The sequence below is a fragment of the Pleurodeles waltl genome, chromosome 9, assembly GCF_031143425.1.
Source record: "Pleurodeles waltl isolate 20211129_DDA chromosome 9, aPleWal1.hap1.20221129, whole genome shotgun sequence".
Lineage (NCBI taxonomy): Eukaryota > Metazoa > Chordata > Amphibia > Caudata > Salamandridae > Pleurodeles > Pleurodeles waltl.
This window is the reverse complement of record NC_090448.1, coordinates 736,891,628-736,918,123: the sequence shown is the minus strand read 5'-3', so window position 1 is coordinate 736,918,123 and position 26,496 is coordinate 736,891,628. Positions and strand designations below refer to the sequence as shown.

At 44.9% G+C, this 26,496-nt stretch overlaps 1 protein-coding gene across 1 annotated transcript in view; it reads left to right on the top strand.

Annotated features, from left to right (window-relative positions):
* Window positions 1-8,567: 8,567 nt before the first annotated feature.
* Window positions 8,568-26,496, top strand: part of LOC138259893 (N-acetyllactosaminide beta-1,3-N-acetylglucosaminyltransferase 2-like) — a 130,259-nt gene continuing 112,330 nt past the window's right edge. The window contains exon 1 of the mRNA XM_069207850.1: window positions 8,568-8,787. The gene's annotated coding sequence lies outside the window, so the exon portion shown is untranslated. The remainder of the gene's footprint in view (window positions 8,788-26,496) is intronic.

Genomic DNA, 26,496 nt, shown 5'->3' with positions numbered 1-26,496 from the left:
GTGCTGCTCAGCTCACTAGAAAACCAATTATGAAAACAATCACCAGCTACTCACCCTTAAACTCCTGACCATGCAGGACTTCATGAAGGCTGTAAAAGGTTGTAGGCCAGCATGATCACCGGTAGGCCCATGTCCTGATCCTATATGCAAGAATATCCTCATTAAAAGCTCTGCAGCTATGCTAGCCAGAACTATCAACAACTCCTTAGATACAGGTTTCTTGTCAAAAGAACTCCCTAAAACAAAGAGGGCTTTAAACAATGGCTCCTTCTAACTTCCAGAAAATAACAAACTGTTTCTAGGCAAAAAGACTGAAAGATCAGCATCAAGACAAATAGCTGCATTCATCGACTAAAGTAACCTTCTCTTAGATTCCAAAAGCAGAATCTAGTATAGTTGTGGCATAAAATCAACACTGACTTCCACACAAGATGATTTAGACACTACAATGGATTCAAATGGAGTACCGCCATATGCCAATTAGCTGACCTCTCCCTTGCCTTTGATTCTGTCCCTCTGTACAGGGACTTGGAATTGGACAAACCTTCCTAAAAAAATAACTATTGTTAGCTAGACCGTCGCCATCAAGACTGGCACCTCTGCCCATTATACTCCCTACTAGTCAACTTTTTTGTCAGTTTGTCAATAGTAGCCTGGTGCATTCCTGCCTCAATGTGGCTCAGTATGCTTACATATATATGAATTACTCAATGTGGCATGCTAATACTAACCATGGGACTTTTTTAGTGTAGCACAGTTGTGTGGCAGTGCATTTGCATGCAGTAATATTACCAACTCAATGGCACACAATTAACTGCAGAAGAAGGAATGGTATCTGGGGAATTAAATCTGTGACTCACCAGATACCAACCCCAATTTAATGTGTGGTAATCCACAAAACAGTCCTTTATTCATAAAATAATAAAGGTCATGGCCCAGATATTTGCTCAGGGACCTGTGCTTGGCAATTTCAAATATCAGGAGAGCTGAATACAAAGACTTCCTTGACATGATTCTGCTGTGTGTCACTTCATCCACCACCAGGCACTCCCTGCCCCTTTAACTCACTCTTGCAGTTTTTTTTGCTTTCTCCCTTTGCCATAATTTTTCCATCGTTCTCCTTCTCCTTTCCCTCTTTTTTATTTTTCTCTTGCTTGGTCTGGATCAAAATCTGATGAGGAAAAATTAGTGCAGGACCCCAAAAATTAGTGCCAGTATGCCCCACCTGTAACCAATGGCTCAAATTAGGTACTGTCATTAAGCCTAATTGTAGGAGGCCGGCCTGGTGTGGTAGACACCTATGGTGTTGGCACCTTATACCAGGTTCAAGCAACCCTTATTAGTAAGTGTTATAGGCCCTCATTCCAACCGCGGCGGTCAATGACCGCCGGGTTGGTGGACCGCGGGAGCACCGCCGACAAGCCGGCGGTGCTCCAATGGGCATTCCGACCGCGGCGGTAAAGCCGCGGTCGGACCGGCAACACTGGCGGTCTCCCGCCAGTGTACCGCCGCCCATTGGAATCCTCCAAGGCGGCGCAGCTAGCTGCGCCGCCGAGGGGATTCCGACCCCCCCTACCGCCATCCAGTTCCCGGCGGTTCTCCCGCCGGGAACCGGATGGCGGTAGGGGGGGTCGCGGGGCCCCTGGGGGCCCCTGCAGTGCCCATGCCAATGGCATGGGCACTGCAGGGGCCCCCGTAAGAGGGCCCCGCTAGTATTTCACTGTCTGCATAGCAGACAGTGAAATACGCGACGGATGCCGTAGCACCCGTCGCACCTTCCCACTCTGCCGGCTCGATTACGAGCCGGCTTCATGGTGGGAAGGTCGTTTTCCCCTGGGCTGGCGGGCGGCCTTTCGGCGGCCGCCCGTCAGCCCAGGGGAAAAGTCAAAATACCCGCCGCGGTCTTGCGACCGCGGTACGGTATTTGACGGCGGGACTTTGGCGGGCGGCCTCCGCCGCCCGCCAAGGTCCGAATGAGGGCCATAGTGTCTAGGAAGCCAGGGCTCTCTAGTGGTAGCAGTGGTGAGCAGCAAATTATCTACAAATGCACAGTAGTCACACAGTAACTTATCACACATGAAAGCAACCACACAGTGTTGCAAAAATAAAGGTACTTAATAATAGAAACACTGACCTAGAAAACTATAGGCAACCCCCCTTTTCTGGAGGTAAGTACTCACAAAATATGCACAGGTAAGTACTGGGAATTAGCATACAAATATTAGAAATAGCAAGAAATAGCAAGGACCCCATAGTTGGGCCATATCATATACTAATATAGTAGAATGCGAGAATGGGTCCCCCATCACAGGATATGGACTCTCCAAGCCAACGGCTTGGAGAGGATTGCAACCCAAGAGGTGAGTATCTAAAAGATCCGCAGTGACCAGGAGAGCAGTTGGTCGTCCTTTAGGCTGCCATGGGGACTTGGAATATGAACAATGCAAGAACAGGACCAGACCAGTGGAACTCAGTGGTGGATTCCGGATGATGAGGACCTGTAAAAGAAGGGAAGAGAGTCCAGTCCATGCAGGGGGGTCCAGGAGGGGCAGGGGGCAGTGGTTAAATTTCTGTGGGTGAAGATCCGAGTCGATGGTGATGAATGAAGTCCAGCTTCAGAGTTCAGGAGATGCTGAGGAGTCTGTGAAGTCACCTAGCAGCTGTCCCTCGACGGTCACCAGATTGCAGACAGGTCATAGTCAGGAGGACCACCAACAAACATAAGCAAATGCACCTGGAGCTGTTGGAGATTTGCAAAGCTGAGGAGGACCAGCGAGGTCCTGGGGACTCAACTATTGGAGGGAAGTCTGGGCTGACCCTAAGAAGACCGGAGAGCCAGCAGAAGCAGTCGGAGCCCCCACAAGCAACCCACGAGCACCAGGCACAGGCAGCACCACCGAAGAGGAGTCCCACGTCGCTGGAGCAGCAGAGAGGAAACTGTCCTTGCAGAGGTAGAGTGCTCGGGACTGGGGCTACTTGGAGCCTGAAGATCCCTTAGAGCAGGAGTCAACAAGCCTTGGTTGCTGCAACAGTTGCGGTGCAATGGGAAATGTTGCAAAGTGCTGACAGGAGTCGAGGAAATAATATTCCTGAGGAGTCCAGCAGAGGTTCCGGTAGCCAGGAGTAGAAGAGGTTGCTGCCGAGAAGTCCTGGTGGAGTCTTGCATGCCGAATCTGTGGACCCATCCGCAAGGGAGTCCTTAAATAGCTCAAAAGGGGGCTTGGTCACTTTGCAAGCTGACCACCAATCAGAGGGGGTCACTGCCACAATCTGCCTAACCTGACCACTCAGATGCTCCCAGGGGCCTCTGCCAATCTTGGTTTCAAGATGGCAGAATCAAATGGCCACCTGGAGGAGCTCTGGGCACCGTCCCTGGGGTGGTGATGGACAGGGGAGTGGAGACTCCCCTCTTCTTTGTGTAGTTTCACGCCAGAACAGAGACCAAGGGCCCCTGGACTGGTGAAAAACTGATTATGCAAGGAGGTCAGCAAATGTGCCCTTCAAAGCAAGCCAGTGGTGTGGGGAACCTACCTCTCCCCAGCCTTGTAATACCTATTTCTAAGGGAGAGGAGGTTGCACTCCTCTCCTGGGGGAATCCTTTGTTCTGACTTCCCCTGCTTCAGCTGGTCAAGAAGGAAGAGGGCTGAATTCTGTTTGAGGGGCTGCAGCAGCGTGGGATGCTTGCAGAGCCTGGGAGACTGGTAGAAGCAACACTGGGGGTCTTCTACGGGAGCCCTCAGAGTGCATGTGATCATGCCACCAATACTGGCATCAGTATTGGGGTATGATTCCGACATGTTTGATACCAAACATGCCTAGGTTCGGAGTTACCATTATGTAGGTGGACCATAGGTAGTGACCTATGGCAGGTACATATCTAAAATAGCTTCCCCGCACATACGAAGTCCAGTGAATTGGAACTAGAGTTCATAAGGCTACCTCTGCTCTTGCCCCCACACACAGGGACCAGCATCCTGCCCTTAGGGCTGGAAGAGTCTACCATAGGGATGAATTACAGTGGCCTGGTGTAGTGACCAGTAGTGAAAGGGTGCATGCATCTTTTCACACAGGCTGCAAATAGCAGGCCTGCAGACACAGTTTGCATGGGCTCCAACGGGTGGCAGAATACATTCTGCAGCCCATGTGGGACCCCTGGTGTACCAATGCCCTGGGTACCTAAGTACCATATGTCAGGGACTTACATAGCTATACCCGTATGCCAATTGTGGGGTGTAAATGGTACCAAGGCAACCAACTTTAGAGGGGAAAGCACAATCACTGGGTCCTGGTTAGTAGGATCCCAGTGCAAACAGTCATAGCAAACTCACAACAGGCAAAAAGTAGGGGTACCCATGCCAAAAAGAAGGACTTTCCTACACAACCCCCCAAAATGAAAGATGATAAGACCTACCTTGCCCAGTTGAGTCTTCATCGTCTAAGTAGAAGTATCTGGAGAGTCCATCTGCATTGGAGTGGTTACTTTCAGGTCTGTGTTCAAGTGTATAGTTCATTCCCTGTAGGGGGATGGACCACCTCAACAATTTGGGATTCTCAACTTTCATTACCCTATCTAACACTCGAGGGCCAGGCTCTACCTTCTGCTCTTCCTGACCTGCTGTGCTCTGGCTCTCAGCATGGAGGAGCAATCCCAGGAGTAGAAACTTGTTGGGATTTCTCCCTGTCTTCAGCTTCCTAGAAGCACACATCTCCCTCAATTCCTAAAAGGTGCAGTCTTCATACTGTGATTCTGAGGTCTGGGTTGTGTCTCCTGCTGTAGATATGTTACCTAGAGTAGTGTGGGTGCACCTACCGTCTCTAAAGTGCTGGACTTTCTAAAGGTTCATAGAAAGGGCTATGCTAGACCCCCAACTAACCTAAAGTAGAAGTCTAAAAATCCTTACTTCCAAGTGTAGTGTGTCCTATAGACCAGTAGTGACCTTTCCTGTGAAAAGTCACTGGTGACAAAGTGGCAAAGCAATTGCAAGTGTCTTATCCTACCACTGTACCACCAATGTAGGAGGCTGTGTGTTGAACACCTATGGCGTTGGCACCTTATACCGGGTCCAGACAACCCTTATTAGTAAGTGTTACAGTGTTTAGGAAGCCAGGGCTCTCTAGTGATAGCTGTGGTGAGCAGCCACAACTTATCTAGGAGGAGTGTGAAGCACTTGCAATACCACAGTAGTCACACAGTAACTTATCACACATGAAAGGAACACTAAACTAGAATACTATAGGCAATCCCCCTTTTCTGGAGGTAAGTACGCACACAAAATGCATAGGTAAGTATTAGTAATTAGCATAAAAACATTAGAAATAGCAAGGGCCATATAGGGGGCCAAACCATATACTAAAATAGTAAAATATGAGAATGAGTCCCCTACCAGAGGATTTGGAGTTTTTAAGACAAGGGCTGGGAGAGTATGGAACCCCAAGAGGTGAGTATCTAGAAGACCCCCAGCGACCAGGAGAGCAGAGGTAAGTTACCTGGTCGTTCCATAGGCTAACATGGGGACTTGGAATTGGAACAATACAAAAACAGGACCAGACTGGTGGAACCCAAAGATGGATTCTGGATGAAGAGGACATGTAAAAGAAGTACAAAGTCCAGTCCACGCAGTAGTGTCCAGGCATGGCAGGAAGCAATGTCCACCCTTCTGTGGGTGAAGAGCTGGGTCGACGGTGATGGCTGAAGTCCAGCTGCGGAGTCCAGGAGCTGCAGAGGAGTCCCTGAAGTTGGCAAGGAGCTGTCCCTTGACGATCACCGGATTGCAGACGGGTCAGTGGTCAGGAGGACCACAAACAAGCACAAGCAAATGTAACTGGAGCTGCTGGAGATTTGCGGAGCTGACGAGGACCAGCGAGGTCCTGGGGACTCGACCCTTGGAGGGAAGTCCGTGCTGACCCTAAGAAGACAGGAAAGCCAGGAGAAGCAGTTGGAGTCCCCACGATGAACCCACTGGCAGCAGGCACAGTAAGTCGCAGGGAGGCCCAGGCAGCACACCTGAAGAGGAGTCCCACGTTGCTGGAGCAGCAGATATGAGACTGTCCTTGCAGAGGTGGGAGTACTGGGGGTGGGGGCTACTTGGAGTCTGAAGATCACTCGGAGCAGGTGTCAACAAGCCTTGGTTGCTGCAACAGTTGTGGTGCACAGGGATTCCATCCTGGTGGAAGAGGCGAGGGCTCACCGTCTCCCAAGTTGCACAGAAGACAGAGAGGAGCCAGAGGACCCCTCAGAACCACCACCTGTATTGGAGAATCTTCGCTGTTCCAGAGGATAGCAGAACTCAGCCACCGGATGTTGTTACCTTAGGTGCCTGCAGATGCAGGGGAATGACTCCTTCACTTCAAAGGAGATTCCTTCTTGCTTCTTTGGTGCAGCTGAAGTCTTGCCAACCCCAGAGGAAGCACAGCTGTCAAAATGGTGCTGACAGGAGCCGCGGAAACAATGTTGCAAGGAGAGGTCGGCTCAGTGTTGTAGTCTTGTTCAGTTCCTGAGGAGTCCAGCAGCGGTTATGGTGGCCAGGAGCAGCAGAGGTCATTGCAGAGGAGTCCTGGTGGATGCTGAATCTGCCCAAAAAGGGGCTTGGTCACTTTGCAAGTTGACCACCTATCAGAGGGGGTCCCTGATGTCATCTGCCTAACCTGACCACTTAGATGCTCCCAGGGGCCTCTGCCCATCTTGCTTTCAAAATGGCAGAATCAAGTGGCTACCTGGAGGAGCTCTGGACACTCCCCAGGGTGGTGATGGACAGGAGAGTAGTCACTCCCCTTTCCTTTGTGTAGTTTACCGCTAGAACAGGAACCGGGGGTCCCTAGACTGGAGCAAACCAGATTATGCAAGGAGGGCACTAAATGTGCCCTTCAAAAACAAGCCGGTGGCATGGGGAGACTATCCCTCCTCACTTATGTAATACTTTTTTTCCAGGGGAGAGGAGGTTACACCCCTCTCCCACAGGAAAACCTTTGTTCTGCCTTCCCCTGCTTGAGCTGGTCAAGCAACAGGAGGGCACAATCCCGTCTGAGGAGCTGCCGCAGCATGGGCTACTCACTGACCATGGGAGACTGGTAGGAGCAACACTGGGGAGTCCACTACGGAGCCCCCAGGGTGAATGGAATCATGCCACAAATACTGGTATCAGGGGTATGATTCCGACATGTTTGATGGCAAACATGCATAGGTTTGGAGTTATCATTATGTAGCTGGACCATAGGTAGTGACCTATGGCCAGTACATAGCTAAAATGGCTTCCCCGCGCTTACGAAGTCCAGTGAATTGGAACTGGAGTTCATGGGAGCACCACTGCTCTTGCAGGGGTGCCCACACACAGAAGGACCTACACTCTGCTACTAGGGCTGGAAGGGACTACCATAGGAGTGACTTACAGTGACTTGGTGTAGTGACCAGTAGTAAAAGGAAGCATGCACTATTCCATGCAAACTGCACATGACAGGCCTGCAGACAGTTTGCATGGGCTAACATGGGTGGCATACTATATGCTGCAGCCCATGGGGGACCCCTGGTGTACCAGTGCCCTGGGTACCTAAGTACCATATACTAGGGACTTACAGGGGGTACACCATTATCCCAATTGTGGGGTGTAAAGGGTACCAAGGTAACCAAATTTAGAAGTAAGAGCAAAATCACTGGGGTCCTGGTTAGCAGGATCCCAGTGCAAACAGCCTAAGCACTCTGACAACAGGCAAAAAGTGGAGGTAACGATGCCAAAAAGAAGGACTTTCCTACACTATTTTGAGACCTGCATGTAAGAGCAGCGTCACCCATGAATATCCAAATGGGTAAACTAAATTGTACCTTCAGTCATTAGGGGGGCAGAAGCATATTTCTGGACTTGCAATTATAAATATTTCACAAATAAATTGTCCTCCTCAGAAGGGGTCAGGGAATTGACAAAAAGGGTGCTGTCTTATCTTTGTGAAAGCATGTCTTCTGTGCTTTTAATTCAAATTCATAGAAGCTGTTTTTGTGTTGTCAGTTCACTCAATATGTTTTGCAAAGATCTCTGTGAGTAGCCTGGGAGCAGTGTCAAATCTACGCAAACACCCTTGTTATAATATTAAGTTCGCTCAATATTTAAATTGCACAGTTTGTCAATTGTTTTTCTCATATTGGCTATGAGGATAGCTCCGACCCCACTTCTGGAACTGCTCGCCCTGCCCCATTGCTCTATTAGCACGAACTCTAGCTCAAGTTGCACCCTCAGCAACCACCCTACTACAGAGAGGGGATAGAAAGCCGGCTAATAAGTGCACTTCTGTCCTAAAACTAAACAACCAGGTTAGCTGGGGACTGGAAAGGGCAGGACGGGCAGGTATTACTACCAGCAGCCCCGCCCGACAGTGAGCGTCTCACTCATCCCCAAGCTCTTTACGGCGATAACCGCTTATTGCCAAAGCACATCCACCTTTGGCACAGGAGTGCGCACAGACTCGTCACGGAAACTACCAGAGTACAACCTGCGCTGTCTCTTTAAGTACCCAGTCTTTCATCCTTAAACTCCTCCCTTCCTAGAATCTAACCTGCAGCTTGTTTGAACAATTTCTTTGAAATCAATAGCAGGCACAGCTGCTGAGGATGCGTGGTGTTACAGGCTCTGCACGCAGCCGCGTCGACGTTATATGAGCGGCGCTAGCGTCAGTCCAGTCACTTATACGTCTGCGCCCACCTGGATCCCCCATGTAATTGTACAGAGAAGAAGAGGCAATCGAAGTAGCTGTCCTGAAGTCGACGAACCGGGGCCCTTAAGTGCTCCACCGCTCTTGTAGGTAAGAGTTCGATTCTACAGTGGTTGCTTTCTCGCATCATTTTATCACGATGACGTGACACTGTTTACATTCCTGGCGTTTACTCTTAAAAATGATTATCAGGTATGTTTATCCAATTAGTTTAGCAGTGACGCCTGTGTTTACAAGCCTATAAGAAACATGTGTTGGCAAATAAAAACATAGTACTGCAAAAAAACACTTGCTGGCCCCGAAGACGGAGTGAGCTGGGGCATCCCGGGTGGGGGGCGGGGACGACAGAATATTTTTAAGTCACAACTTCGATTTCCTGGGCGACAAACTTCACACCCTTCCTAATATGATTATATTGATGCCAACCCTCCTGACTTTTTTGAAGCAAAAAAAATAATAAATATCCCGTACTGCTGCAAGGTAAAGAGAATGGTTTTCCACCAATTAACTCTCCTCGTCGTACCAAAAGTTGGAATGCATGAAATAAAAATGTGACTGTTTTTAACTACTTGCTGCCACATTCTTTGCGCTATAAATGTCCGGTGCTCCTGTTCGATAACTAATAAGCAGTCTCTTTTTTAATTATTATTTTCATTTTAACTGCATTTACGTAGCAGTTAAAGGACTACTTGCAAATCTCGTAATATTAAAATCTCTCCATTGTGTATTAATACCCCTCACAGCAGTTTAGTCTTCGGTCTGGAGCACCCAAAACCGAAGGCACGGGGAGATGTGAGGTTTCTGCACTTCATTGTCATCAACCCAAGTGAAATTGTAAGTCTGACAGACACCTACATGGTCCTAATTACCCTGCACAACTGACTCTACATCCCATCGACGAAAGGGCAGTACTTGAGGAAGTCAAATTATGAATTATTTATTCCTTTTCATATATTCTCAACATGCAGACTTTACTCGTCGTGTTGATTTGCAAATTTTGAATTATCAATCTTTCATTTATATTTACCAGGCTTTTGGTGGAGATCATCATTAAGAGCGTGAAATGTTCATGTGAATTAATCTTGTTTGTATCCACCAAGAAACTGGCAAATGTAAACGAGAGAAATATTTATGATTTACAATTTGGAAATCAACATGAGTACATATGAAAACGTGCAGTGAATTCATGGTTTATGAGGGTCTTCTGTAGAATGACAAATGCATTTGGGCCCCTAACCTGACTGTCATCAGTAGGAAGTGCTCCCACTCACTGAATCGTCAGCCCCTTGGTTACAAAGTCTTCATTGAATTTCTAGGGGAGCCCTGTCGCTATCCTTCTCCACTATAGCTGGCTCTCAGACAAGAGGCATTGAAAATGTAGCCCACTTTCTTTTCTGATTGATACATAGAGCAAAACTTGAGGTTGAGCATCAGAAGACATCCTCTCCAGCATTTGCAGAGTTTCTTGTTTAACGTTTGCATTATTAACTCGTATATTTTCTCACAAGCCATTGCTTTAAACTTGTAATCCCTGAACTAATCAGCAGTCTTTGCTGAAGCGGTAGTCTGGGGGTAGTAGTGTACAAGCTATTCACCTGATTCTAGTGCCTTCCAAAAAGCCCACTACAGCACTCATTCGATTACAAGTAATGTTTCTTTCTAGAAGCTAGCACCCCTCCAAATTGCACGCTGTCTCAAAAAACATCCATCATCTTTCTTAAATACAACATGAAAACTGATCTTTACTCAAGAATTGGTTGTTGCCTCTTTTTTTTTTTTTCCTCTCAACGGTCCCTCCTTCCACTCTTTGCATGCCTTTCTCTGACCACAACCTTCCTTAAGTCACATGTATGTTTTGCTTTCTCTGTTTATGTATTTCTGTTAACTGCCCACAACTCTCTTCCACAATCGGAACCCCCTTCTTCTTTAAAAGTCCTATTCCTGCAACCTAATACCACCTCCTCTTCTCTCACTCGGCTATTACGCCCACCAGCTATCAATCTACATTAACTCGCATACTCCCCGCACAAATTGGAGTGAATGCATGGAATGTTTTTTGCTTAGGCACACAGTTCTAACCGTAATACCAGCTATGCCAATAACTGTGGACTCGCCACTAACGGGGTTCTAGAGCAACATGTTGCCCAGCGTAAAGCTCTTTAATGCCTTTTCAGAGGTTTTAAGTGGTATATAAATGCAGCTTCAATTACAGTACGACACAATTTTTCATCAACTTCAAACATAGCTTACAAATGTCTCCTTGTAACTCGTGTGACATTTAAATTGTGTCTTGTATTTTCGCCCTCAAAGTATGCATTGTTGGACTCTGTGTGTTTTTTTTTTTTTTTTTTTTCTCCATTTAAAGCATTGTCTATGTCCAGAGTAGGTGCATGGAGAAGGTTGGCCGCTTGTGGAGGAGTTGGCGCAGGCCCTAGTCACAGGCTAAGCCCTGTATCAAACTTGCCTTGAGCATGGCTCAAGTGCAGTTAAGGTTTGATTCTTGCAGAGGGTTGGGTTCGGGTCCTTTCATAGGCATTGAATTTAAATCCTTATGGCTGATTAGATGCAGTGTCTGGATGCTATGACTGAGATGTTAGGAGAGAGGTTATCAGTGATGTCATTTATCATGTCATGAGTGATGTAATATGCAAAGTCATAAGCAGTGCATGATGGGGGCACAATTTGTAGTCCGTTTTCTGAAATATAACTGGCTTATTTTAGTGGATTTGGGTTTTTTAACAAAATATTCTCTCATTCCAACAACTGTGTCACTTCAACCATTGTTTTTTCCGGTGAATGTCTTTGGGTTTTATTAAAGTGCTCCTCCAAACTAACACTGGAGTGGACTGAGGGGAAGATGCAACACAGGAGGGAGGGCACAAGAAGCCAAGTGAGAGTGGATGGGGCACCATAACGATAATGGAGTGTAGGCAGGAGGGCTATTAGGCACACAGAGAAACTATTGACCAGTGCACACACAACACGTTCACAGTGTACTAGTCTAAAAAATAATCATCCTCTAAAAGATGAAATCTAGAATTCCTGCAGGACGGAAATCTCTATCCTTGCAAAAACTGTCACTTCATTTGTAATCTGTTTCACTAGTTCAACATTTACTAGCTCTCTTTTATAGTTCCTCCTTTTTAATATTCATTTTACAAAGTTACCACTAACAAACGGGTGTAAAAAATGGATTTGTTGTGGTTTTTTTTTCCTGCTCATGATAACTCGTCATCCCAGCTTCTTATTTGCGAAGTAGCTCGGCAGGCTTAGCACACGAGGCAGAGATCTGTGTAAAACTTAAAGCTCATGCGTCCTTATCTCTTGTTTAGTGTCTTACCCTTCTCAAGTCGATAAAATGAGTACTCTAGAGTTACCACACCCGTTATTATAAGCGCAAAAAACAGCCACAAGATTGCATACATAGTACATCATAGCTGGAGAGTGGGAGTAAGGTGTGGCATTTTTTTCAAGTGAAGGGAATAGGATACTTTATTGCTTGGTGACTGGGGGGGGGGGCAAACCCCAAAAGGACCAAGAGACCGGATAAAGTCAGTGAGCCCTACGGGCAAACAATATGACTCTCTCTTTGCCTACCACAGTTGCTGTTTACCAACAACGGGGGGACAGACGAATTATCTTTCGGTGCAGGGTATAAAACAGCGCAACTATTATTTGAGATCAAATGGTCGTCACGGGCTCCAGCAAAGAGGTCTGATGATGCAGCCCTGAGTAATGACGGTGAGGCCAGAGGACATAGAAATAAAGATGAGGGGGCTAAAGTGGAGTGCCCACAAAGAAGAAAGGTGTACACCGTAATAGTGAAGACACATGCAGATGCTGTTACATTGCTTCTGTTCCATAGTTCCGGTATATGTGTGCTGGTTATAGCGCTTAACCTCTTTAGTTATTCAAGCAACTGCCAAGTGTAGGTTGTATGGTGGTTGTTTCAGGCAGTCTCTGTGTAAGCAACATGTGGGTGGTACAAGGAGAACAAATAAGAAGCAAGCTTAAGAGTGACAATGAGGCCATCCAGCCAAGAGAGATGGGCGGGTTCTATGCCACACTAAGCTAAATATGTCTCTCAACACAGTGTATGTGCTTTCCAGTAGGTGAAATCTAAAAAAAACTAAGCTTTGGCAAAGCCAATAGGTCTCGCATATGCAAGACCTAATGAAGTTGTGGCTGGTGACAGGGCAAAGGGGCGGGGAGGACCAAAAAATTTACCTGAATACCTGCTGCATCGCCCTTCTTCTGGCTCCACTGCAGGCACAGGCTACCAGACTGCCCTGGGCCAATCCTAACTCTGCTGTCAACATGAGAGCAGCATCAGAATTGGCCTGAGTGCCCTCGATTTGCCCTTCCAAACAGATTAGGAACCTGTGCCTGCGTTCTCCAACCCGGCAACGTAGCTTGGGTTACAGACAGCTCAGTGCGCATGTTGGTTTGGCTGTCCTGAGATGGCCAGCCCAACCCACATGCACACTGACAACAGTGCAACTACCACTCCCTCCTCGTGCTAGTCTTCCACATGGCCCGCCCCTAGACTTGACGCTATGGAAAAAATAAAATGATAGAGCATTTTTATTATTCTACTTTTTTATTTTTCAAGCTTTGCAGCTGCTGGCGGGGGGGGGGAGGTGATGCTCATCTACCATAGCGGAGGAGCCGCTGCTGAGCTAATAGCTTTGCTAATATAAGGCACCATCTCATTGGTATCTGTTTAACACCTAAATACAGCATTTGGCAACTGAAAGGTAACCTGTTAACCTTTCAAGGAACCTTCTACTGTGCAGCAAACATGCAGATAGCATTTTTAGTAACTTTATATCTATATATAGGTATCGCACCTCCCTAAGCCACCACCCTCAATCTGAAGAGGCAAGACAATACTAATAAGGCTTAACTATCTGAGGAGTGAATAGATTTGTGCGGCTCACACAGTAAAGTTAATTGAATTGCGAAGTTGTGACTGGACAGCCTGCTGGAAAACTACCACTGCACTTTGGGATTTGAAAGAACAAGCGCTGCTAAAGCCAAAAAACTATACCTTTGCACTTGAGTGCTGATAAGAAGCAACCAAAACATATTGTGGACAGCGGGCGGAAGGGGATATAGGGAAATAGAGGGATGTGCAGGAATGGGGGAGGAAGTACCAGGCAGGGCAGTGTGACCTGAAGGGTGGAGGAAGAACTAGTAGCTCAAGTGCGGTGGGAGGAGCTGACAGGCACTGAATAAGTTAAATCAATCTATGCTTTGTCCCAGCTCCACTGAGACAAACGGAATTGACATTTGGCCAGTGCTGGCCAATTAGGAGACAGCGAAGAAGAGTGAAATTGAATCCAACAAATGGTAAGCAGTGAGCGGGCTTCAAGCCCTTTACTGAAAACAGTAGTGTCTCACAAGCGAGCGCATGTGATAAAGCATGCTGTTGCAGGCTCAACCCTAAAAATGTTGACTCTATTGGAGGACTAAAATTCAAGCACAACTAGAGTACGCACCACGTTTACCTTTATTCTATTTGCGCTATACACAGATTGTTCAGAAATACTACGTTTTTGTAATCCATACATTTCAGTGAAGGTATAGTTGGGGGGGGGGGAAGGCTGTTGCTTGCAAGACTGGGAGGATTCATAATCAAAGACAATCCTTTGATTAAAATGTTGTGAGATTCATTAGGCTGTCCTAATACTTTATCCAAACAAATGGGTATAACGTAGTGAAGTGAGGGGAAATGAATTCACAAAGACACGTACTCTTTCTTCTTAATTTAATAGCATCGGAGAGGCAGAGAAGAACCGTATGCGAAAAGGGGCACAGAGAGAAGCAACTGCCGCACTGAGGAACACAGAACAGCGTGACATCATATCAATGAAGCCACAGTGTTCTATGCCTCCGCGAGGACATAATACAAAGCAGTCACCACACGTAGTCTGTAAATAATCGTTTGCTTTACTCTACTACAGCTCACTCTTTCCTTTAGCTCCAAGTTGGCATTAGTCCAATATCTAAGGGGTATGTATGCCTAGCTTCAGATCAGGAACTATTGCCACTAGCAGTCCAGTACAAGTTATGTGATTAGGGTTTCCACTTGGCCATTTTTTTTACTGGCTCCACCAGTATTTTTAATATTCTGGTCGTTTAAAAGTTAGAAGTACAAATAAATCAGAAGTAATATAAAAAATCAGCAAAACTAACTCTGACCCAAGAAAGTGAATGAGATCAGTGATATTTTACAAGAATAACATTGAGAGAAAAATACACTGAGATTACCTAAAGTGTTTGCCGTACCTGCAGGGAGAGACACAATTACAAAACGTTCAAGTATATTGCACAAGCAGGGTATTACATTTGGAATATGTAATTCTAAAAACAAGCTAAAGCAACAATTAACAGCAAGCCACTATACCTGCATATGGTAATCAACATAATTGAAAGGCAGGAAAAAAAAATAAAAATCATAAAAGCAGCAGGGTCGCGAGAACAGTACATTAGGATTACCTAAAATATTTGCCAGGACTGCAGGAAGAAATATAATTACAAAACTTCGAAGTGTATTGCACAAGGAGAGCATTAAAAGTGGAGTTTACAATTCTAAAAACGAGCTAAAACAGCAAATAACAGCGAGGCACTATGCATGCTTGGGGTAATCAACATAATTGGAAGACAGGAATAAAAATTTCAAGTCGTAAAGGCACCAATTACCATAAGATCTGCCCGTTCATGAAAGCACAGGTCGCATCATTTAAAATAGACAATCCATAGCAAAAAAAAAAAGAACTATAATGTATGAGGAACATAGGTCAAATATTGAACTATGCATTTCCTTTCAGGTATACAGGGAGTGATTAATCCAGACACCTGTCTGCCCACAGCGTTCTATAGCACATAAAACTAACTCCAATCGTTAGAGGGCAAAAAGGGTAGACCGGGGACTATATAGTTAATTATGTTTCAAATGCGAAGTAAACAAAGGCAAAAAGGCTAAGTGAACGGAGAAAACTGACCGGGTTCAGGATACTCATTCTTTATGCAAAACCTTATGTGAGGTACGCTGTGTATACTAAAAGTGATATACACCTAGGCATAAAGCAGTTAATTAAGCCATTAAGAGTGATAACCATTCAATCTTTATAAAATGCAAAAGTCTCATAAACTAGGGATGTTACAAGTGTCCAGGTAAATGTTCGTCTGAGCCACACCCTGCCCACGAATTTGGCTACTGTGCAAGCATACAGTGGACTAGGGTCTGATCTGTGGATTCTGAGAGCTTCAGTGTGTTTCGGGGCTCCGATCTGACTGCAAATTGGTTTGATCTGGGTCAGTCTCAGGTGGCTGTAAGCAGGACAGGCAAACAGAACATGGGCTACCGATTCATTTGAAGCGCTACAAGCTGTACGCAATGCGAGCATAGAATAGGTAGACCATTTGACCTTGAATGTGTTAGAGGCAAAGTTCCTAGCCGAAACTGAATGTATAACTTCCTGTCTATAGGGTCAGTGATGAGAAACAGTTAGGGTTCAAATGCACTGTGGGTCATAATTCATTGGACAGGGTTTCCCTCTTTAAATTGTTGGCATCGTTCTGCTCTATCCAGGGCCAGTATAGTTCTTTATTTTTTTTTCTTTTGCGATGGGTAGTGGGGAGCAGGCAGTTAGGGAGAAGGTCCATAGATTGAGTAGGTCTGTAGAGCTCAGCATGTTTTTTTTAATGTTGTTAAAACAATTCTATTTTGGAACCTATCCAACTCCATGACCTCTTATGGAGCATTAGCATATGAGGCCAGTTCTCATGTAGCTCTTAGCCTCCTCCAGAACAGGACAGGTCTGAGTCTTGCTTTTCGGTAATCGACCTCCTCCTCATATTTTGGACAATTTGGCTAGATTGTGGAAACCCCATAGCTCTGACCCACATAGGGAAGTGCCCACAGCTTTAGTGTCATATAGCTGTAGAGGTGTGCAATAGGCTTACTAAATGATGCATAATGTTCTTTCAGGATTACTATTCTAGTAAGATACTGAGCGAAGTGATGGAGTAAGATTGAGACAGAGTGATAAAGAAACGGAGTGTGGGTTGGAGAATTTATATACTGACTAGGAGTTTTAGATGAAAGTAAACATACTTTGAAGTGAGAGACAAAAGGAGAGTTGTTGGAAGGCATAACCAGTAGATTAAGAAAGAGAGGGCGAGGCATAAAGTGACGCAAACAGAACGACAATCCTTCTGTGGCCTACTTAGCGACTGAGGTATTATTGACAGGAATTTGACGCTTCTTATGTGCTTCATTATATGACCAAAGACATTTCAGTGTGAGACCTGTAGAACCTGTATTTCAGGTTCACTCTCTACCTGCAGTAACTGAGAGGCAGGTATTCTTAGGTACACAACTTGAGGGCAAGTATTTTATCACTGTAACTAATAGTGGAGCAGGGTTACGCATGCTCTGTGGGCACAGTAACTCTTATGGGTAAAGTAGCAGCACAGAAATTACCCGCTCAGTGGCCTAGCAATAGCGGTGCAAATGTTATCCTGTTGCATGAATTTTAAAGACCATTCTCTGGAATTTCTCAGTTTGACAGGCCAAGCATGTTCTGTTTCATTAGGTATATGTGTACAGTAGCATATTGAATGATATGAGTTTCTGATCAAAACGCCCTCCAAAATATGTATTTTTACAAGTTAAGTAGATAAATATGTGTTAGAAATGGGGTTTCTGGTTGGCTAGGGTATGCACCTACGGCAGGCAAAATCCACCACTCTAGTCAGGGCGAGAGAGTTAAACACCCAAGAGAACCCCTGCTCACCCCCTTGGTAGCTTGGCTCGAGCAGTCGGGCTTATCCCAGAGGCAATGTGTAAAGCGAGTGCACAACACACACGTGACACAATAAATACACCAAAAAGGATACTTGACAACAAGTCTTATGAAAATAAACTGTATTGCATAAAACATCAATAGACCAAAAAAGGCATGTATCAGTAATACTGTGCTACACTAGCAGTTGTCAGAACATCACACAGGTTATTAGTACTCTGCAAAAGTCAGCAGTAGTCAGATAAACCTAGAAGTTACTGTTATTCTGCAACACAAGCAGTAGTCCTGTTGTCATTACCACCAAAAATGCACGTGTCAGGATAACCATCATATCAGACATGCCAAGAAATCATTATGAATGCACCCAAAGTGGAGAAACATTTCTATGTTGCCAGTGTCAGGTAGAACAATATCACCAAGGTAAATGCACCAATCATAGAAAACCACGTTATCCTGGATACCCAGGTATCACTCTGGATGCACCTATCATGGACACATTCTTCTCTGTACAGTGCTCAGTACAACCCACCCCACCCTCAAGTAGTACACACTTCCTGGCATACCACCATGAGTCAGGGGGACACATAAACCTCAGATAATGCACACAACGCAGCGCTCTTGCGTGCCTCTTGCAGGCAATGTAGTAAAGTACCTAATCACTTTGGCAGGATCCGGGACCTCTGTCGGGTAGCGTCCTGCTCACTGCACAAACTATGTTGCGTCGAGAAAGGTGGTAAGCCATTGTGGGAGCTATCCGGGAGGCGACCCCATTCCTCTCATCTGGGCTGCCTCTGGACGCAACCTGCCGCTAGGTGGGACCTCCTGCCTGGCGAAGGACAGCAATTGTGGCAGAGGGCTGCATGGCCCATGCAAGCAGGTCATCAGAAGGGCTTCACAGGTAGTGGCAGTCCCTCTGTGACCTAGCAGGCCACGGGTCAGCACAACAACAGAGCAGTCCCAAGGCAGGTCCTGGTGAGTCCTTCCAGCAGTGTCCAGTTCTTAAGCTCATTAGTGTCTCAAAATGTGGGGGAAAAACCCCTGTACTTATACTCATTTTGCACAGCCTCCACAAAAGGTGAGAAGGGCTTCCAACCAGTACTAACCAGTTCCAGGAGTGTCCCCTTTCTCCTCCAGCACTGGCTCTAGACATCAGTGGAGGATAAACAAGCCCTTTGTGTGAGGCCAGGGCACAGCCTTTACAAACGGAGGTGTGCCCCGCCTCTCCCAGCCCTGGAAGACAATTCAGTATGCAGATGCACTCTTGTGACACCTCCACCCTCCCTGTGTACAGGCTGTCTGAAGGGTATGCACAAAGCCCCGCTGTCACTCTGTCCCAGATGTGGATTGGAGTCAAGCTGCAAAACACCAGTCATAAGCACAGAGAAATGCCCACTTTCTAATAATGACATTTCTATAATGGTTATAAAAATCCACCTACATCAGTAAGCAGCATTTCTCACTACCATTACAATCATACCAAACATGTCTACACCACCCCTCATAGATCAGACAATACCACCAAGACATATGTTATTGCATTTCCAATGCAATCCTATGAGGAAGGCAGCCATCACATTAGTGAGAAACTAGATAGGCTAATTGTCACTACCAGGACATGTAGTACTTCAAGACATATGTCCTACTTTTTACATACACAGCACCCTGCCTATAGGGCAGCTGGGGTGACTTATATGCAGTAAAAGGAGAGTTATATTTCTGGCAAGTGAATTTAGATGCCAGGTCCCTATGGCAGCAAACTGTGCACGCAGGCTCTGTGGTAGCAGGCCTTGAAAGGCTAATTCTGTGGGTGGCGCAAGCTGCACTGCAGGGCCACTAGTGGCATTTAATTCACAGGTGCTGGGTATAAAGATTCCACGTTACAAGGGACTCACACCTGATTGGCTTACAGGTAAATTAAATGTGTCAATCATACCATGTTTGGAAGGGGGAGCACCTGCACTTTAGCACTGCTCAGCATTGGTAAAGTGTCTGGTGACCTAATGTCAACAAAAAGGGTCAGAAAAAAATAGGAGGAAGGCAAAACGTTTGGGGATGACCCTGTAAAAAGGTCCAGGTCCAACAATATGTTTTAAAATATACCAGGTAACCTGAAGTAATCACAAATTTGCCAAGCAGTAATAACTCAAAATCACGCCATAAGAGTGCAGGCTTACTTGTAGTTCTGCATGGTAGGAAAACAAGGGTTAACGCAAACATTTCCTTTCCGCACAGAGACAAACTTTATTAGAGGGAACGTTGGTGACACTATAATTTGTACCTCCACCAATGTCAGAAGCAATAGAAGCACTTATTTTAGTTCTCAGACAATTCTTGCAGTTTGCTAAAATGGCTGCCACGGTACGTGGTATATGGCCTTCTTTCCCGGATGCCCGTGAGGAGTCAAAACCTTGGCAACTTTACTCCACAAGGCAGAGGGGCGCAAGTTAATCTCCTTTATGAACAGGCAACTACAGAGGTGAGGGCAATATCCCATTATGCGTGGGGCCTGTTCACAGCAGATGGCAGGAGGCACTGGGGGAACAGATTACAGACAAAGAGCAGGAGAGCATATACGCAGGTATGCAGACTGCCTCTACTAACTCGAGGTTCATTTTGATACACTATAATGTTATTCCCTGGAAGTAGTTTACTCCTGTTACACTACTTTCTATCTACCCAGGAAGGGCTCCTCCCTACTCCTGCTGTGTGGTTGACCAAGTGGAATTTCTGAATATGCTGTGGTAATGCCCCAAGCTGGATACCTACTGGCAGATCATAGTTGATAGGTTAAATGCAACCACAGAGTGGGGGGGATCCCTAGGGGTGCCAGACAATGCTTGTTCAGGCAGGTACCAACTCACAAGAAGAGGGGCCTTAGTAGGAGGTTTCTATTGTTCGGATGGGTCCTCACTAAACGCAGAGTGGCTACTCATAACCCCCCCGCCCCACCCCCCAACCAATCCCGTGGAAATGCGTGAATGGGTGAGTGAGATGACTGAGTGGGTGGTGGCTGAACAAAGTTGTATGCATAAATGACGGAGAGACCATACACTTGCTGATGGCTTGCAAGCTTGGGCGGTGATGCTCGCAGACCTGCTAGAGCCAACAGATGCCAGGACCACCCTAGATTCACAGGCCACAGGTGATTGTTGTGAATATGTCAAAATACTTGAAGCCTCGAAGGATGAGGGGTGAGGGGAATGAGGTGGTGGTTTGATGCTAAAGGCACACGTCCAGCAAGAGGTAATAAGGGTGTAAATCCTGTGATGAGCTAGTCGTTCCGGAAACATGGACTCCGCGGCTCCCCTCAATTCTACCCTGGCTTCCCTCCATTTTACCCTGGCTTCTTCTCCCTGATATGTTATGCAACTCATTTGGCAGAGCTACGGAATGAGGAGATCTGGGTTGTTATTGCATTAATAATTGGTTTGTAACATCCTGTCTTAAATGGCTGTGAAAGTTTATACAAAACAAACTTGTACCCCCATGCAGTTTTGTCATCAGTCATGTAATTTCAAATGTTACAGTGATGTCCTAGAACCTCATGAGTGTTATATTTGGGAAAATTACTATGCGTAGCGAGGGCATGAGTTATATTTACCTTTAGGGCATAAGTTATAGTTAGAAAAGACAACTATAACATGGGAATTTCGGTAGTTTTTTTTTTTTTTTTTTTTTTTTTAAAGTTTAAATCGTTAAATTGTCACTGAAATATTCACCTAACTTTAGAATCACTTTAACCTTTGTTGTTGAAGGGCACTGTTTTCCTACCCTAGAGTACTTTGCATCCCTTCCTGTAATATTCTCTGCATAACATTAGCTACTCTTGATAAACGGGACCCGAGTTACATTCCCACCTTCTCCTTGACTTCTTTGTGTGAGGTTCACTTCGATTTCTTTGTGCGTCGCTTCCTGACTGGAATATGCCTTAAACCAGTATAAAGCACTATGCAAACCTTGGTCATTGAAACTTACAAAGCCGCAACGTTGACTTGCAGAAGGAAGCTAGAGAAGGTTGCTTTTTATCGCACTGAAGGATGTAGGATTTATGAAGTGCGTTATTATCTTCTCTGATTTCCTTTATTTCACTTCATGCTGGCCTAATGCAGCGTACGTAGTAAAAAGCAGGAAAATACCAAGAACCGAATGACCACGCTTAAAAGTGTAAAATTAAACAATAAACCTAATTGAGAATGAGGAAGATAAATAGTCTAGGTATATAATTGAAACAGTGTGTGCCCATTGGTAACCTTGAACCAGCTGATGTCCTGGACAGGTCCGCGCAAAAAACGTGCTGCTTATCCTCGCTTTCAGTCACTGAAACAATAAAGACCGAGCTAGTTTAACTCGTGCCTGGCCAGATGGTGATGGAGGCTGCATCTAGCCGTTCTAATAACAAGAGGACTAACCGGGAGGGAGGCGGGGGGGGGGGGGGGGGGGGATGGGAGTTCGCCGCAATATTACAAAACAGTTATTGAGCTCCGCCAATCTAGGCTGCTTCCTGGAAGAATAATGACTAGGAAAATCGATGGATTTTCTGCAGATTAGTATCTGCTTGATGCGGTAGTTATACAGCACAAGTCCCAAAGATGAGTTGATTTAAAACCATTCCAATGAATAAACAAAGCAACATGGTAAAACATTACCTGCTGCACTTCCATCCAGCTCAAGATCATCCGCATGAGGATAAGGAACCCGTTTATAAATGTTCCCAAACAACATTTCCAAATTTCTTCTTCAACTTTCCTGTGGGACTGAAGTCCAGTCCTCTAGATAGGTTGGGGGACACAGTCCAGTGTTTTGCTTATCGGTGCCCTCAATGAAGTGAGAGTAGAGGCCCATACCACCATAGAGAGGTAAGGATACTCAAGTTTTAGCCATTTTCACATTGTGTGACTAAAACGTTTGCGAGGCCCAAAGTGTGTGTCTGTTCCTGTGATTTGCCAGTGATGACATTCCTCCTAAACGTGGGTCCATAATCATTTGGAGGGTATGCACAGGGAGTAGTTGGGCCACAGAGGTATCCCGGTAATAGTGAAACACTACATATCTTATAATAAACCTTTCTGGTTTTCATAATACACTGGGATTGTGTTTGCCTACCCACTCACTTTTGTTTCCCTTTAAATAAAAGCAAATCATAGCAAATCTTTTTATCAGCTAAAAGCCATAACAATACAAATTGCAGAGTGCATTCATAAAATAGTTATACAAAATATTATACTTCAAATCAAAACAGAAAATTATAGCATTCAACCTCAATCCATAGATCATATTTGCTTGATTTCTCATACTCCAATCCCTGTTTAATTTTGTGGAGGGCACCAAACTAAGGAACTCTATGTACTTTCAGGGGTAAATTTCCAAACTTTAAGGCTCATTGTAGGATCCCAGTATGGCTTACGTGTGCAGTGCCAAAGTTACATCACATTTGTGCATCGCTTCATAGTGTGCATAATGGTTGTGGATACTTTTTTTAAACATTTGTTTCATCAATTTTTCCAACTTGTAACATAGTGAAGAGCCATATAAAGCATCACTAACATAGCACCACGTCCAGGTGCATCAAATTAGTACACAAATATAAAAGAAAAAAACCTTGATAACATCACGATCCACTTGTGTCCCAGTCTCTAGTGTCAATAGTATGCAATGCCCGCTTGTCAATGAAATTCTGACATTACAACTGTGTGCTAACATCATATTTGATAAACCCAAAAACGGAAGCACTGGAGAGACCTTACAGGTGCTAGTGACCTAGAAGATTCCCTTGAGTAGTCTGAGTGTAGGGAGGAAGCGGCTGAATAGCACCCCTAGACTCTATTCCAAAGGGAATGCCCACACTAGCTGTTTTCGAACCGCATGTACTATTTAGAGCAACATTTCCAAGCTAGGGGTCGCGACCCACTGGAGGGTTGCCAGCTGATTTCTATGGGTCACGAAAGAGCAACAAATAATGTTGTATTTATCATACCTTTTGCAGTGCTTCAAAGATAGGTGAAATGTCACGTAGTCTGACAAAGTGCTGCTTATTCTTTTAATATGGGAATTGGTGTTTCATTTTCTTTTCTTTGACTCCAAAGTGAGTTGAGTTTTCAAAGTTAACTATGTGACGCTTTTACTGGGGTACAGGGAACATGAGAGAAAAGGCTTTAGGATGTCATTTTTGCACACAACCGAAGTTGAATACCTGTAAATGAACTGTACGCATTTCTGCGTATGTCAGCAGAGGAAAGCGAAAAAAGTTCATTTTTTTAAGTAATTCTGAAGGGTAATGGAAACGGATTTCAATAGAATCAAAACAAAGCAAGACACTTACGTGGTGCTCCGAAAATTATAAATATTCACTGGAACCAGAATTCCACACATTTATGTGCTTTATAGTTTATCAGGAAAACTGTATGTCCATGCGAATTTTTTGGGGATTTCAATGGAAAATGTGTTGTCTTAAAGTGACGGTCCGCTACAGCATGATGCTTTTCTAATATTTTTGTGATGTTGTGCACCAGAATGCACTGCCAGCTATTTACTACACTCTTACCAGACTCCTGCTGAATACATTTGATACTCTGTGTGATGCCAGAATTTGTCACAATCCTACGACTTCAGTGAAGTAACATTGATGTCAACACCCCACTCTGGAAATTGTTCCAGCACCACGGTTGCAAAGGTTCTGAACTCTGTCACGAGGCCAGTTTTGGAACAAACCTGTGCAGGCGCCAGTTGACCCTTCCCATATTTGTTGCTGCTGTTTTTCTACTTCACAAAGCCACTTCAACAGAACGTGCTCACTATACATGGTGATAAAGCATCATCTCACTTTTGTATGACTTTCACACATAGATTGGGAAATAAGGATGTGGCCTAATGGCCAGAGCTGTCAACTTTGGACCTGAGGAACTAGGTTTGAGTCCTGGTGTTGGCGCTTGGCAAATGACTTAAAGTCAGATTCATTTACCTTAAGTAAGGGAGATTATGCAATGTAATCTGGCGCTCATGTCAAGCGCTGCAATGCCCTTGGGCTATGTAATCGTATATAATATTCCACAATGCCTACACCATCATAGAGGCCACCCAGGGTCTACAGCCCCCTTCTCCCCCTCTCTTCCTATAATCCTGCAGACCACTCCAGTTATTCTTATATGGTAACGCTCGTAGTGATACTAGCGGGAGTTGTCACACATATGGCAACGGTATGGATTTTCTAGTGTCTGTTACTGTTAGTAAAATTCTGGCTGTAGCAGTAGGAGAATGTGCACTATAGCTTGCTGTAACTTTTCTGTTACAACTGATTCCTCTTTCTTTCCATGGCAATCCCAAATATGCTTTAAATACCACATAGTAACATAATTACCAACTCTAAGACATACCCCCAGGCTTAACATAAGACAATTAATGATCCACTGTGTAGGCATCCTGTACTTGGTAGGTGTATAGCTTGGACATTGATACTCTTACCTATCAAACATAAGACATACCTAGATAGCTACATTCTGTTACCACTCTGCGTCAGTGAATTAAAGCCCAGTCCCCATAATTGAGGTAACTAGAATGTCAATTTGCTGCGCCACACATTGCAATTCCTTTTCCTAGCTTCTATTCTTACCTGCTTTCTCTTTGTCACTGCAAATAGGTGTGCATCTAAAGCTGTGGATCTCATCATCAGTGAGTCAGTTATGTATCCATTTCAGACGACTTCATGCCGATTTGTGCAACAAATTCATAAACCCTCTGCACTGTCATCAGCCCAAGGTCAATATTGTAATGTAGGGCGAAGTCGTGTCACATGCAGACATAATGTAATAATTCTATTCATGGATGTGAGAAACTGAGGCAAAGAAATCACGTGGGCTATTAATAGATGCATTTAAATATTTAATTGCATGTTTACTTTATATAGTAGTTTTTATGGCTCTTTGCGAGGCCAAAGCAATCTGAATATCAAGCTCACACGACACAAATTATACAGGTAATGAATACAGACATGCTCTGGTCACAAGTCTTCTTTTTTTTTTTTTTTTTTGGCAAAAACTTGACTAAACCTGACTGGAACCTAGGTATCCTGTGCAAAACTGTCTTGTTGTGGTGAGAATCCCTTTGAATTTAACCCTATCTAAGTGCTCTGCCTTCTTAACCCCTTCGCTGCCAGGCCTTTTCCCCTCCTGTGCCGAGCCTTTTTTTGGCTTTTTCGGGCAGTTCGAACTTAGGCCTTCATAACGTTTTCTCCACATAAGCTAACCATGCCAAATTTGCATCCTTTTCTTTCCAACATCCTAGGGATTCTAGAGGTACCCAGACTTTGTGGGTTCCCCTGAAGGAGACCAAGAAATTAGCCAAAATACAGCGAATAATTAAAAAAAATAAAAATAAAAAATGGGGAGAAAAGGGCGGCAGAAGAAGGCTTGTGTGTGGTGTGTGTTTTTTTTTTTTTTTTTCCTGAAAATGGCATCCACAAAGGGTTTGAGGTGGTAAAATCACCATCTTCCCAGCTTTCAGGAACAGGCATCTTGAATTCGTAAACCCCAATTTTGACATTTTACTGGGACATACCCATTTTTTTAAAAAAAATGTTTTGTGCTTTCAGCCTCCTTCCAGCAAGTGATGGAAATGGGTGAGAAACCAATGCTGGATCCCAGAAAGCTAAACGTTTCTGAAAAGTAGACAAAATTCTGAATTCAGCAAGGGGTCATTTGTGTAGATCCTACAAGTTTTTCCTACAGAAAATAACAGCTAAAATAAAATAATATTGAAATTGAGGGGAGAAAAACAGCCATTTTCTCCACGTTTTACTCTAACTTTTTCCTGTGATGTTAGATTTTTTTAAAAGCAATATACCGTTACGTCTGCTGGACTGTTCTGGTTGTGGGGATATATAGGGCTTGTAGGTTCATCAAGAACCCTAGGTACCCAGAGCCAATAAATGAGCTGCACCTTGCAATGGGTTTTCATTCTAAACCCGGTATACAGCAAATAAATTGCTGAAATA